The sequence below is a fragment of the Triticum aestivum genome, chromosome 7D (genome assembly GCF_018294505.1).
Source record: "Triticum aestivum cultivar Chinese Spring chromosome 7D, IWGSC CS RefSeq v2.1, whole genome shotgun sequence".
Taxonomy (NCBI): Eukaryota; Viridiplantae; Streptophyta; class Magnoliopsida; order Poales; family Poaceae; genus Triticum; species Triticum aestivum.
In genome coordinates this window covers 365,042,414-365,052,043 of record NC_057814.1, presented here as the reverse complement: position 1 = coordinate 365,052,043, position 9,630 = coordinate 365,042,414, and positions in this window count along the sequence as shown.

The window sequence follows — 9,630 nt, the reverse complement described above, 5'->3', positions numbered from 1 at the left end:
ACATTGGATCTCAGAAGGGCTAGCTGAGCTGGTCACCGAGTCCTCGGGTCGAGGGGCTTCGGATGTAATCCCAGCGGGAGCATGAGTTTCTGCCTCCCTAGGCGAGGCCCCGGCTCCCGCGACTCTCGCACTCATTGCGGAGGGTTGTCTACAAAATAATTAGGTAAGTTAAATACCCGACATGTCATAGCCTTGGCAATAATAAAAAATTACCTCGTAATCAAAGGGGCACTATCGCCCACCCCTGTGGCCTCGGCTTGAGCTTGTTGGACCTCTTGGGGGACCCTTTCCTGTGGAGCCATTTCTCTACGTGGGCGCTTGGAGCGCCATCGCTTTGGAGGAGAAGTCAGACGGATAGGGGCTGGAGGATGAGGTGCTCTCTTTCGAGTTGAGGAAGGGAGTGTTACTGATGAAGCCGGCCTCATCCCTGGCGCGTCAGGGGTAACGGTGACCCTTGAGACATTAAGGCTCTCTAGGAAAACCCTCCTCCCTTCATAAATAAGGGCTAGGCCTTCGTCCTCATTGAATAAGGGGTCCTCTGTTGGGCAGTGCAGTTCTAGCTCATGAGTCGGGCTGCTTATGCCCTCAAACCAACGCCTTCATCTCTGTTTAAAGTACATGGAGGGTTAGGCGTTAAGACAAACTTAAGGAAGGAGGGGAGATCAAAAAGCAAACTTACTATTCCAGCAGGATTATAATAAGACAACCCGTTGCAGAACTGTCGTTGGGTGAAGTCTTCTGCTGTCCCTTGGTAGATTCCGTCCAGAGTTGTCCCGAAAGCTGCTTGGTCATAGAAGCTCTCCCGAATGGTTCGTGAAGAATCATTGGTCCCATTTGTACTCACACAATAAGTGAGGGCGATGCCGAAGTGGTTGGACTCTTCGGTCTATCTGTAACACCCCGGATGGAACTTTCCATATTTGTAACTCCAACTCCTGCCATTTTCGGCTATGTGTTATGATATTCCCTTCATGGTCGGGTTTTGTTTTTCGTTTTGCATTTTGTTCATGTCATGCATCTCATATCATGTCATCATGTGCATCTCATTTGCATACGTGTTCGTCTCAGGCATCCGAGCATTTTCCCCGTTGTCCGTTTTGCAATCCGGCACTCCCACATGCACCGGCGCACCCCTCTTGTTTCTTTTTGTGAGCGGGTGTTAAACATTCTCGGAATGGACCGAAGTTTGTCAAGTGGCCTTGGTATACCACCGGTAGACCACCTGTCAAGTTTCGTTCCATTTGGAGGTCGTTTGATACTCCAACAGTTAACCGGGTAACCGCAAAAGCCTTTTGTGTGTTGCAGCAAAAAACCCCTCCAAACAGCCCAATAACCCATCTAAGTCCCCTCCATGCTCTCGGTCGTTCGATCACGATCGTGTGGGCGAAAACCGTGCTCCATTTGGACTCTCCTAGCTCCCTCTACCTATAAATATACCCTCCCCGTCCAAAATCCCGAATGAAACCCTAGCCCGCTCCCTCTCCGCCGCCGGACACGTCCGGTCCGGATGGACGCATCGCCGCCGCCGCCCCGGGCCAATCGGGAGCCGGCACGTGGCCTCCGCGCCGCCCGTACGCCGCCTGCCCGCCGGGGCCCGGATCGGGCCCTCCCGGCCCGCGCGCGCCTCTCCCCGCCGCCTGGATCCCGCCCCGCCGCCTCGTCCTCCCGCCGCCGCCGCCGCCGTCCTCGCCGCCCGCCGTCCTCGCCCGTGCCCGCGCCTTGACGCTGTCCCCGCCGCCTCGCGCCGGCGCCCGTCCCCGCCGGCCTCGTCGGATCCGGTCCCCTCCAACTCCGGCGACCTCCGCCCTCTCCGCCGTCTTCCTCTCCACCCCGGCGAACCTCGGATTGCGTGCCACAGATCCGATCTGGAGAGGTTGACTCCCCCCCCCCCAAAATTCTCGTCCCGAAGTATTTTCACATTATATGCTCATGTTCATCGCATCATATCTCATTGCATACTGCTCCGTTTTGCGTGCATGATATAGTGAAATGTTCGTCTCGAGATTCTCTTCATTTTGCTCTATTGTGCCATGCTCGTTTGAGTTCATCTTGATGTCCAAATCTCTGGTGCAAGAGTGCTATATGATGTTTACTGCTGTTACTTATCAGAACTTGATGTTTTGTTATTTTTGTTGCATTTGATGTGTGCATCTTATGGGCATGAGCTCTACAGGTGTTTTGATCTATGCCATGCTATCTTTACATAGGTGTATGCCATGTATTTTTGTGATCTATGTGTTGACTAGCACAAGCATGCAAACTAGGCTTCGTGATGTTTCTGTTTTCAGGGACTTGGGATTTTCACCGTCTTTTACTGCTGTTATTTTGTTGCCATGTATCCATGTGTCTACAGTGAGATCCATGCTTATTTTGAGTATGTTCAGTAAGGATGTTTTGTAGATATAGTTGTGCTCTATCTATCCATGCCCCTGTTTGCAATTATGGAGTGCCCTAGCATGTTTTAATCTTGCTCTACTTTTGCTATAAAATATTCCTGGCAGATTGTTAACATGATATTCAATTTTGCCAAGGTTGTTGTAGTTGATCCATTCACGCTATGAACTTGCTCTGGCCATGGTTAGCTTCATAAACATGCCATATTGCTGTAGGTATGCTTGTTTTGTCATGCATTGATTTGATATGAGTGAATCAAGCTAACCAAGATGCCTTCATATTCTGTTAATGCCATGTTCTGTTTTCTGCTAAGTCTGAAACCTGTTAACGAAACTTGCTATGTTTACATGGGTGCCATCATATCTTCTGCCCCTTTTTGGCTCATGGTCAGTAAGGGACATTTGTTCTATGCATTTAGTAGGTTCATGCCATGCCTTGTTTGGCTATGTTAAGTTCCTGTAGCATGTGTTTTTCTTGCTCTAAACATTGCTACCTGATGCTGTTTCAGCCATGTTCCGTACTTTCACCAAGTCTGTGAACCTGTTATCTTTTGTACTTTTGCCATGCTTGTTTGAACCTGTTATTGTGTGATCTAGCCATAGCTCAGTGTTCATCTTTTGTCAAGCATCTCTTGTAGATTACTGCCATATGCTTCGTTGCTATGTTGGGGTGCTGTAGCATAGTTACTTGATGTATTCTAAGTGCTATCATGCTGTTAATCACAGAATCGTGTCATTCTTGTTTTGCTTGCCATTTGTAAACCGTGCATCCGTTTCCGGTGATCTTTATATCGATTTCGACCGAAATCATCTCATATTTCCAGTGGCATACTTGGTTTGCCAAGTTACTGCCTTGTTCATTCTTTTTCTTCCGGAGCACGCATATGCATCGCATATCACATCTCGCATATCATGCATGTATTGCATCATGTTGCTTGTGCATTTCCCGTGATTGATTGTGGTTCCATTGCTTGTGTTCTTGCTGCGGGTAGAGCCGGGAGATGAGTTCGTGAACGAGGAACCTGTTGAGTACGCTTACGAGGATCAAGCTTTCGACAACTCTGAGAACCTTGCAGGCAAGATGACCATACCCTCGAAATCACTTCTATCTTTGCTTTGCTAGTTATTCGTTCTATTGCTATGTTGCGCTACCTACCACTTGCTATATCATGCCTCCCATATGGCCATGTCAAGCCTCTAACCATCCTTTCCTAGCAAACCGTTGTTTGGCTAAGTTACCGCTTTTGCTCAGCCCTTCTTATAGCGTTGATAGTTGCAGGTGAAGTTGAAGTTGGTTCCATGTTGGAACATGGATTTTTGGGATATCACAATATCTCTTATTTAATTAATGCATCTATATATTTGGTAAAGGGTGGAAGGCTCGGCCTTATGCCTGGTGTTTTGTTCCACTCTTGCCGCCCTAGTTTCCGTCATACCGGTATTATGTTCCTTGAGTTTGCGTTCCTTACGCGGTTGGTGATTTATGGGACCCCCTTGACAGTTCGCCTTGAATAAAACTCCTCCAGCAAGGCCCAACCTTGGTTTTACCATTTGCCACCTAAGCCTTTTTCCCTTGGGTTTTCGCGAGCCCGAGGGTCATCTTTATTTTAACCCCCGGGCCAGTGCTCCTCCGAGTGTTGGTCCAAACTTGAGCACCGTGCGGGACCGTCCCTTGGCAACTTGGGTTACGTTGGTACCTGTACGCTTAGCTTATCTGGTGTGCCCTGAGAACGAGATATGTGCAGCTCCTATCGGGATTTGTCGGCACAGCGGGTGGTCTTGCTGGTCTTATTTTACCATTGTCGAAATGTCTTGTAAACCGGGATTCCGAGACTGATCGGGTCTTCCTGGGAGAAGGTTTATCCTTCGTTGACCGTGAGAGCTTATGATGGGCTAAGTTGGGACACCCCTGCAGGGTATTATCTTTCGAAAGCTGTGCCCGCGGTTATGAGGCAGATGGGAATTTGTTAATGTCCGGTTGTAGAGAACTTGACACTTGACTTAATTAAAATACATCAACCGTGTGTGTAGCCGTGATGGTCTCTTCTCGGCGTAGTCCGGGAAGTGAACACGGTTTGAGTTATGCATGAACGTAAGTAGTTTCGGGATAACTTCTTGATCATTTCTAGCTTCGCGACCGTTGCGCTGCTTCTCTTCTCGCTCTCTTTTGCGCATGTTAGCCACCATATATGCTTAGTGCCTGCTGCAGCTCCACCTCATTACACCATCCTTTCCTATAAGCTTAAATAGTCTTGATCTCGCGGGTGTGAGATTGCTGAGTCCTCGTGACTCACAGATTCTACCAACACAGTTGCAGGTGCCGACGAGACCAGTGCAGATGACGCAACCGAGCTCAAGTGGGAGTTCGACGATGAACGTGGTCGTTACTATGTTTCGTTTCCTGATGATCAGTAGGGGAGCCCAGTTGGGACGATCGGGGATCTAGCATTTGGGGTTATCTTATTTTCATTTGGATTTGACCGTAGTCGGTCTATGTGTGGATTTTGGATGATGTATGAATTAATTTATGTATTGTGTGAAGTGGCAATTGTAAGCCAACTCTCGTTATCCCATTCTTGTTCATTACATGGGATTGTGTGAAGATGACCCTTCTTGCGACAATACCTACAATGCGGTTATGCCTCTAAGTCGTGCCTCGACACGTGGGAGATATAGCCGCATCGTGGGCGTTACACTATCGTCGTGGCCATTACATCATTAATGGTCAGGCCGGTGCGCATTAGTTCCGTCACTCGAGCCGCTAGTTCTATTACTTCGGCACTCTCTTCTGAAGACGGGCTCTTGGGCCTCCAGCTGTATTGCCTCTTTGGGGGTTCCATAAAGAACAAGGGGAGTCCTGGCCGAAATGACTCCTAGAGGAGGACGTCGTCTATATAGAACACTCGGTCGGCCAGACGTCGGTATCTTCACGAGGTGAGCTGGGTGGGTAGTCCGTCCCTTCGCTGCGATAGACTTCGGCTGCCCCGACCTCATATAACTTTTCGGCTGGAGAGCAGGGCATTATGCAGAAGTATCTCCGCCGCGGCTCGAAGTGCACCTCGCACCCGAGGTACATCTCGCATAGAGGAACATACCCCACGATATGAAGGATAACATTGGGGTGAGATGGTGGAGTTGCAGCCCGTAAATCTCTAGCAGACCTCGGAGGAAGGGATGAATAGGAAATCCTAATCCACGCAACAGAAAAGAGGTGAAACATACCCTCTCGCCCTCTTGGGGGGATGGGTGATTCTCTGCGTGCACCTGGCCTTTCATGGATGTCAATCCTGCGCGGGTCGCGGTCAGATCTGAATCCAGCAAATAACCCTGCTTAGCTAAACGCTCCACATGAAGGCGCGAGACTGCGCAGCTGCCCCAATCGCCTCTGACAGAGCCATGAGGGTGCCTGGAGGAGCCTGCATCGCTCATCATGAGAAGCTCTAGAGGATGGACTCGGGAGTAGGGGACGCTTGTGCGTTTGGTTTGGCAAGGAGGGATTGGGTCGATGCGGTAAATCAATACGAGCAGCTCATGGATATAAAGGGGATGAAACCGATGCTTCGATGTTTTTTCCATAAAGTAGTTTGCTTCCCCGTAAAGGTGCGGTCACCATGGTTAGGGACTGGGGATGCAAGCGGTAGGTCCGGGTCCACCTGGCAGGACCGTTGGTATTCGAAGACTCCTTAGAGGGGAACTCGCCTATCGAGCCGATTACTCCGGATCCGAGGTCCCATAAGAATTGTCCTGGATAAGGGGGTACTAACCCAGCCGGCCCATTCTCCTCGGGTTGGGCCAGCAAGCCTTCATTCGTGATCAAGATGGACTCCAGAAGCCATACACAGGGGGCGTGATCAAGACTGCCTCCCCCCAAAGGCTTGACGTATACTCCAAGATCTTTGCCACCGCCTAGCTCCTCGTTACCGACCTTGTAACCCTTGATGCCCTCCCTGGCGTGTATATAAGCCATAGGGTTTAGCCTGTAGAGGGGACATCATCGCAAAATCATTCACCTAGCCCTAGAGTTAGACCACACATTACGATCTCGAGGTCGATCAACTCTGTACTTGATACATCTCCATCAATACAAACAAGAGCAAGACATAGGGTTGTACCTCCATTAAGAGGGCCCGAACCTGGGTAAACATTGTCTCCTTCGTTCCTGTTACCCTCGATCCGAGATCCACAGCTCGGGCCCCTACCCCGAGGTCTGCCGGTTTTGACATCGACACCATGTGTCCTCGAGAACGTTTTGCTCACTATAAGAAGTACTTCGGCTTGTCCTTTGCTATAAAAAGGATTGGGACACCTTGCTGCACTCTTGTTACTAGTGTTACTTGTTTCTTGTTACGAATTATCTTGCTACCAAACTACTTGTTACCACTCATTTCAGTACTTGCAGAGAATACCTTGTTGAAAACCGGTTATCATTTCCTTCAGCTCCTCTTTGGGTTCGACACTCTTACTTATTGAAAAGACTACGATTAATCCCCTATATGTGTGGGTCATCTGGCATCAAAGGTATGATGTTTGACAGATGTAACACCAAAGATAGGGACGCATTCCGGACGCTCCAGATTCGATAGTAGGCTCTGGGATGCCCAGATTTCGGGGCCGGCTATGGAGTTATCTCCGGCAGACATCAGACGGTTCTAGTGTCAGCTACAGGTGGCTCCAGAGGTAAGTCCGGAGTCCGAGCAGAGGGTTGTTCCGAAAACTCTGGAAGGAATTGTTGACATGTGCAAATATATCCCAATATTGTTATTTTAAAGTGATTTCTTTGGCTATAAGAATGACATATGATATATGATGCAGGAAGTGTATATTTAGGATATTTGAAGGAAAAAATGTGCCAACCAAGATTTCATCGAAATACCCTTAGTGCGACTTTCTTATAATACATCTGTTTCTAAATATAAAACGTTTTGGCAGTTTAGATTGAATTGCCAAAATGTCTTATATTTAGGAACAAAGGGAGTACTTAATAAAAGTAAGAGAAAATATATGTGAAAATGCGTATACGCCTTCTTCTCTCTTTGTTAATTGGGTGGTCGATATCCATGGTTGCTATCAACCATTGGACTAACACATCTTATATACAACAGACAAGGTTAGTCAACAATATAAAAAATTGTATTGACATATACAACAGAACCTACTTAGGGATAGAATTGCACTTTCACACGCGAGGGTGCTGGACATGGCCTTGCCTGCGTTGTGTTGTCCGCGGTGAGCCGTCTGCTGTGAGTTGGGGTCCTCCATTCGAGTCATCTACTGACAACGCCCGGGATGGTTGATCCCTCGCCAAGCTAAATGTTGCGGGCGAAGGTCAACAAGGAGGGGTGAGTCTGCTGCAATTGTACGCGGGAGAGACGAATGATGCAGAGAGGAAGGAAAAAGCGGATGCGAGGCGGAGGATCAACGACTTTATGTGTCTGCATCTTACGGTCCGCGAGCGACCGATCTTGTGTTTGGATCGATCGACCGACATAGGGTCCGAAGGGCATCTCCAAGGCGGACCCGTAAACCTCCCGCAACCGTCCGGACCGCGTTGTCCATACCGCCGAAGCCATCCAACGTGGACCTGTATCGGTCCATGGGGCGGCCCGGACGTGATTTCTCCCGCAAAACAGAGACAAAAGTGTGTGGGGGAGGGGCTTTGCGGGAGAGCGAACAAACGGAACTTACGAATCCGACACCCCCAGCCCCACCCAAAACCCGTCACTAGCCCTGCGACTCCATCCTCTCCATTTTTTGTCCTTCCTTCTTTCTCTCTTGCCGTCGTCACCGCTCCACCACCCCGGCCACCACGCCACACCCCTACCGAAAATCTACGTCTCCGTCACTTCCGGTGATCCAGCAGGGCTCCCTGCCGCTTCTCCTCCGTCTCTGTTCAACCCCATGTCCTCCGATTACCCTGCCAGGTACCGTCCTCTATCGTGCTCGGCAACTGTTCGATGAATCATCGGAGCTGAAAACAGTTGTCCCTTATTTGTAGCGGTATGTTGAGTCGTCCGACGGCTCATCGGACAAGGAGTACTCCGATGAGACGGCGATGATGCAGGCGGTCCGTGAAGACGCAGAGCGTGCGGAGGAGCATGTTCTCAATTTCAAGAGCTCGATCAAGGGTCATAGAGTGCTCAACTGCAATAGGGCGCACGGGCATTTGACACTGATGGCCGACTACTTTGCCCCCGATGCACTATTCGCTGACCATTTTCGCGGCGTTTTCTAATGTGCAAGATTGTCTTCGACCGTTTGTACCATGGGCGGTCCTATGATGACTACTTCATCCTGAAGAAGGACGTCGTGGGAATGATTGGATTCTCTGGTAACTAGAAGTCCACGGGCCCACTCCGGATGCTTTTATATGGCACGGCCACTGATTCTGGGACGAGTACTTACGGACGTTCGAGAGCACATGCGGAGATGCCATGATCAGGTTTGCAATTGCCGTGGTCGAGGTGTTCGGACCTCATTACCTGAGAGAACCAATTGTGGCAGACACCGAGAGGCTCCTGACAATCTTAGAAGCAAGAGAGTGGCCAGGTTTGCTTGGATCTCTTTACTGCATGTATTGGAAATGGAAGAACTGCTCGAAGGCTTTAGAAGGGCAATATCAAGGTCATGTTAAGAAGCCCACCATCATTCTTGAATCAGTTGCATCACATGATATTTGGATTTGGCACGCTTTCTTTGGCATATGCATGGGTCTCACAATGACATCAATGTGCTGCAACGATCATCGTTGTTTACGAGGCTGAGTGAAGGAAAAGCTCATCCTTGCCACTATACTGTCAATGGACATGAGTACAAGATGGGCTACTATCTGGTTGACGGTATCTATTCTCCATGGGCTACCTTTATCAGCACCATCTCAAACCCAGTTGGCCAGAAAAAGGCTCACTTTGCCCAAAATCAAGAAGCAACAAGAAAGGATGTCGAGAGGGCATTTGGAGTTCTTCAGACCCGTTTTGCAGTTGTTCGTGGACCTGCAAAACAATGGATCCGGAGACCTTGTGGGAGGTATGACATGTTATGTGATTATGCACAACATGATCGTCGAGGATGAGGATGACGATGTTGCCGCAACTTTGGAATTTGAGAACATGGGTGTTCCTATCCAATTTTCGGACCAGAATCCACATTTGAGGAGTTTATTCAAATGCATCAACAAATTCGATATCGACCAACTCACGAGCAGTTGAAGGAAGATCTGATTGAGCATCTCTGAGCGGTG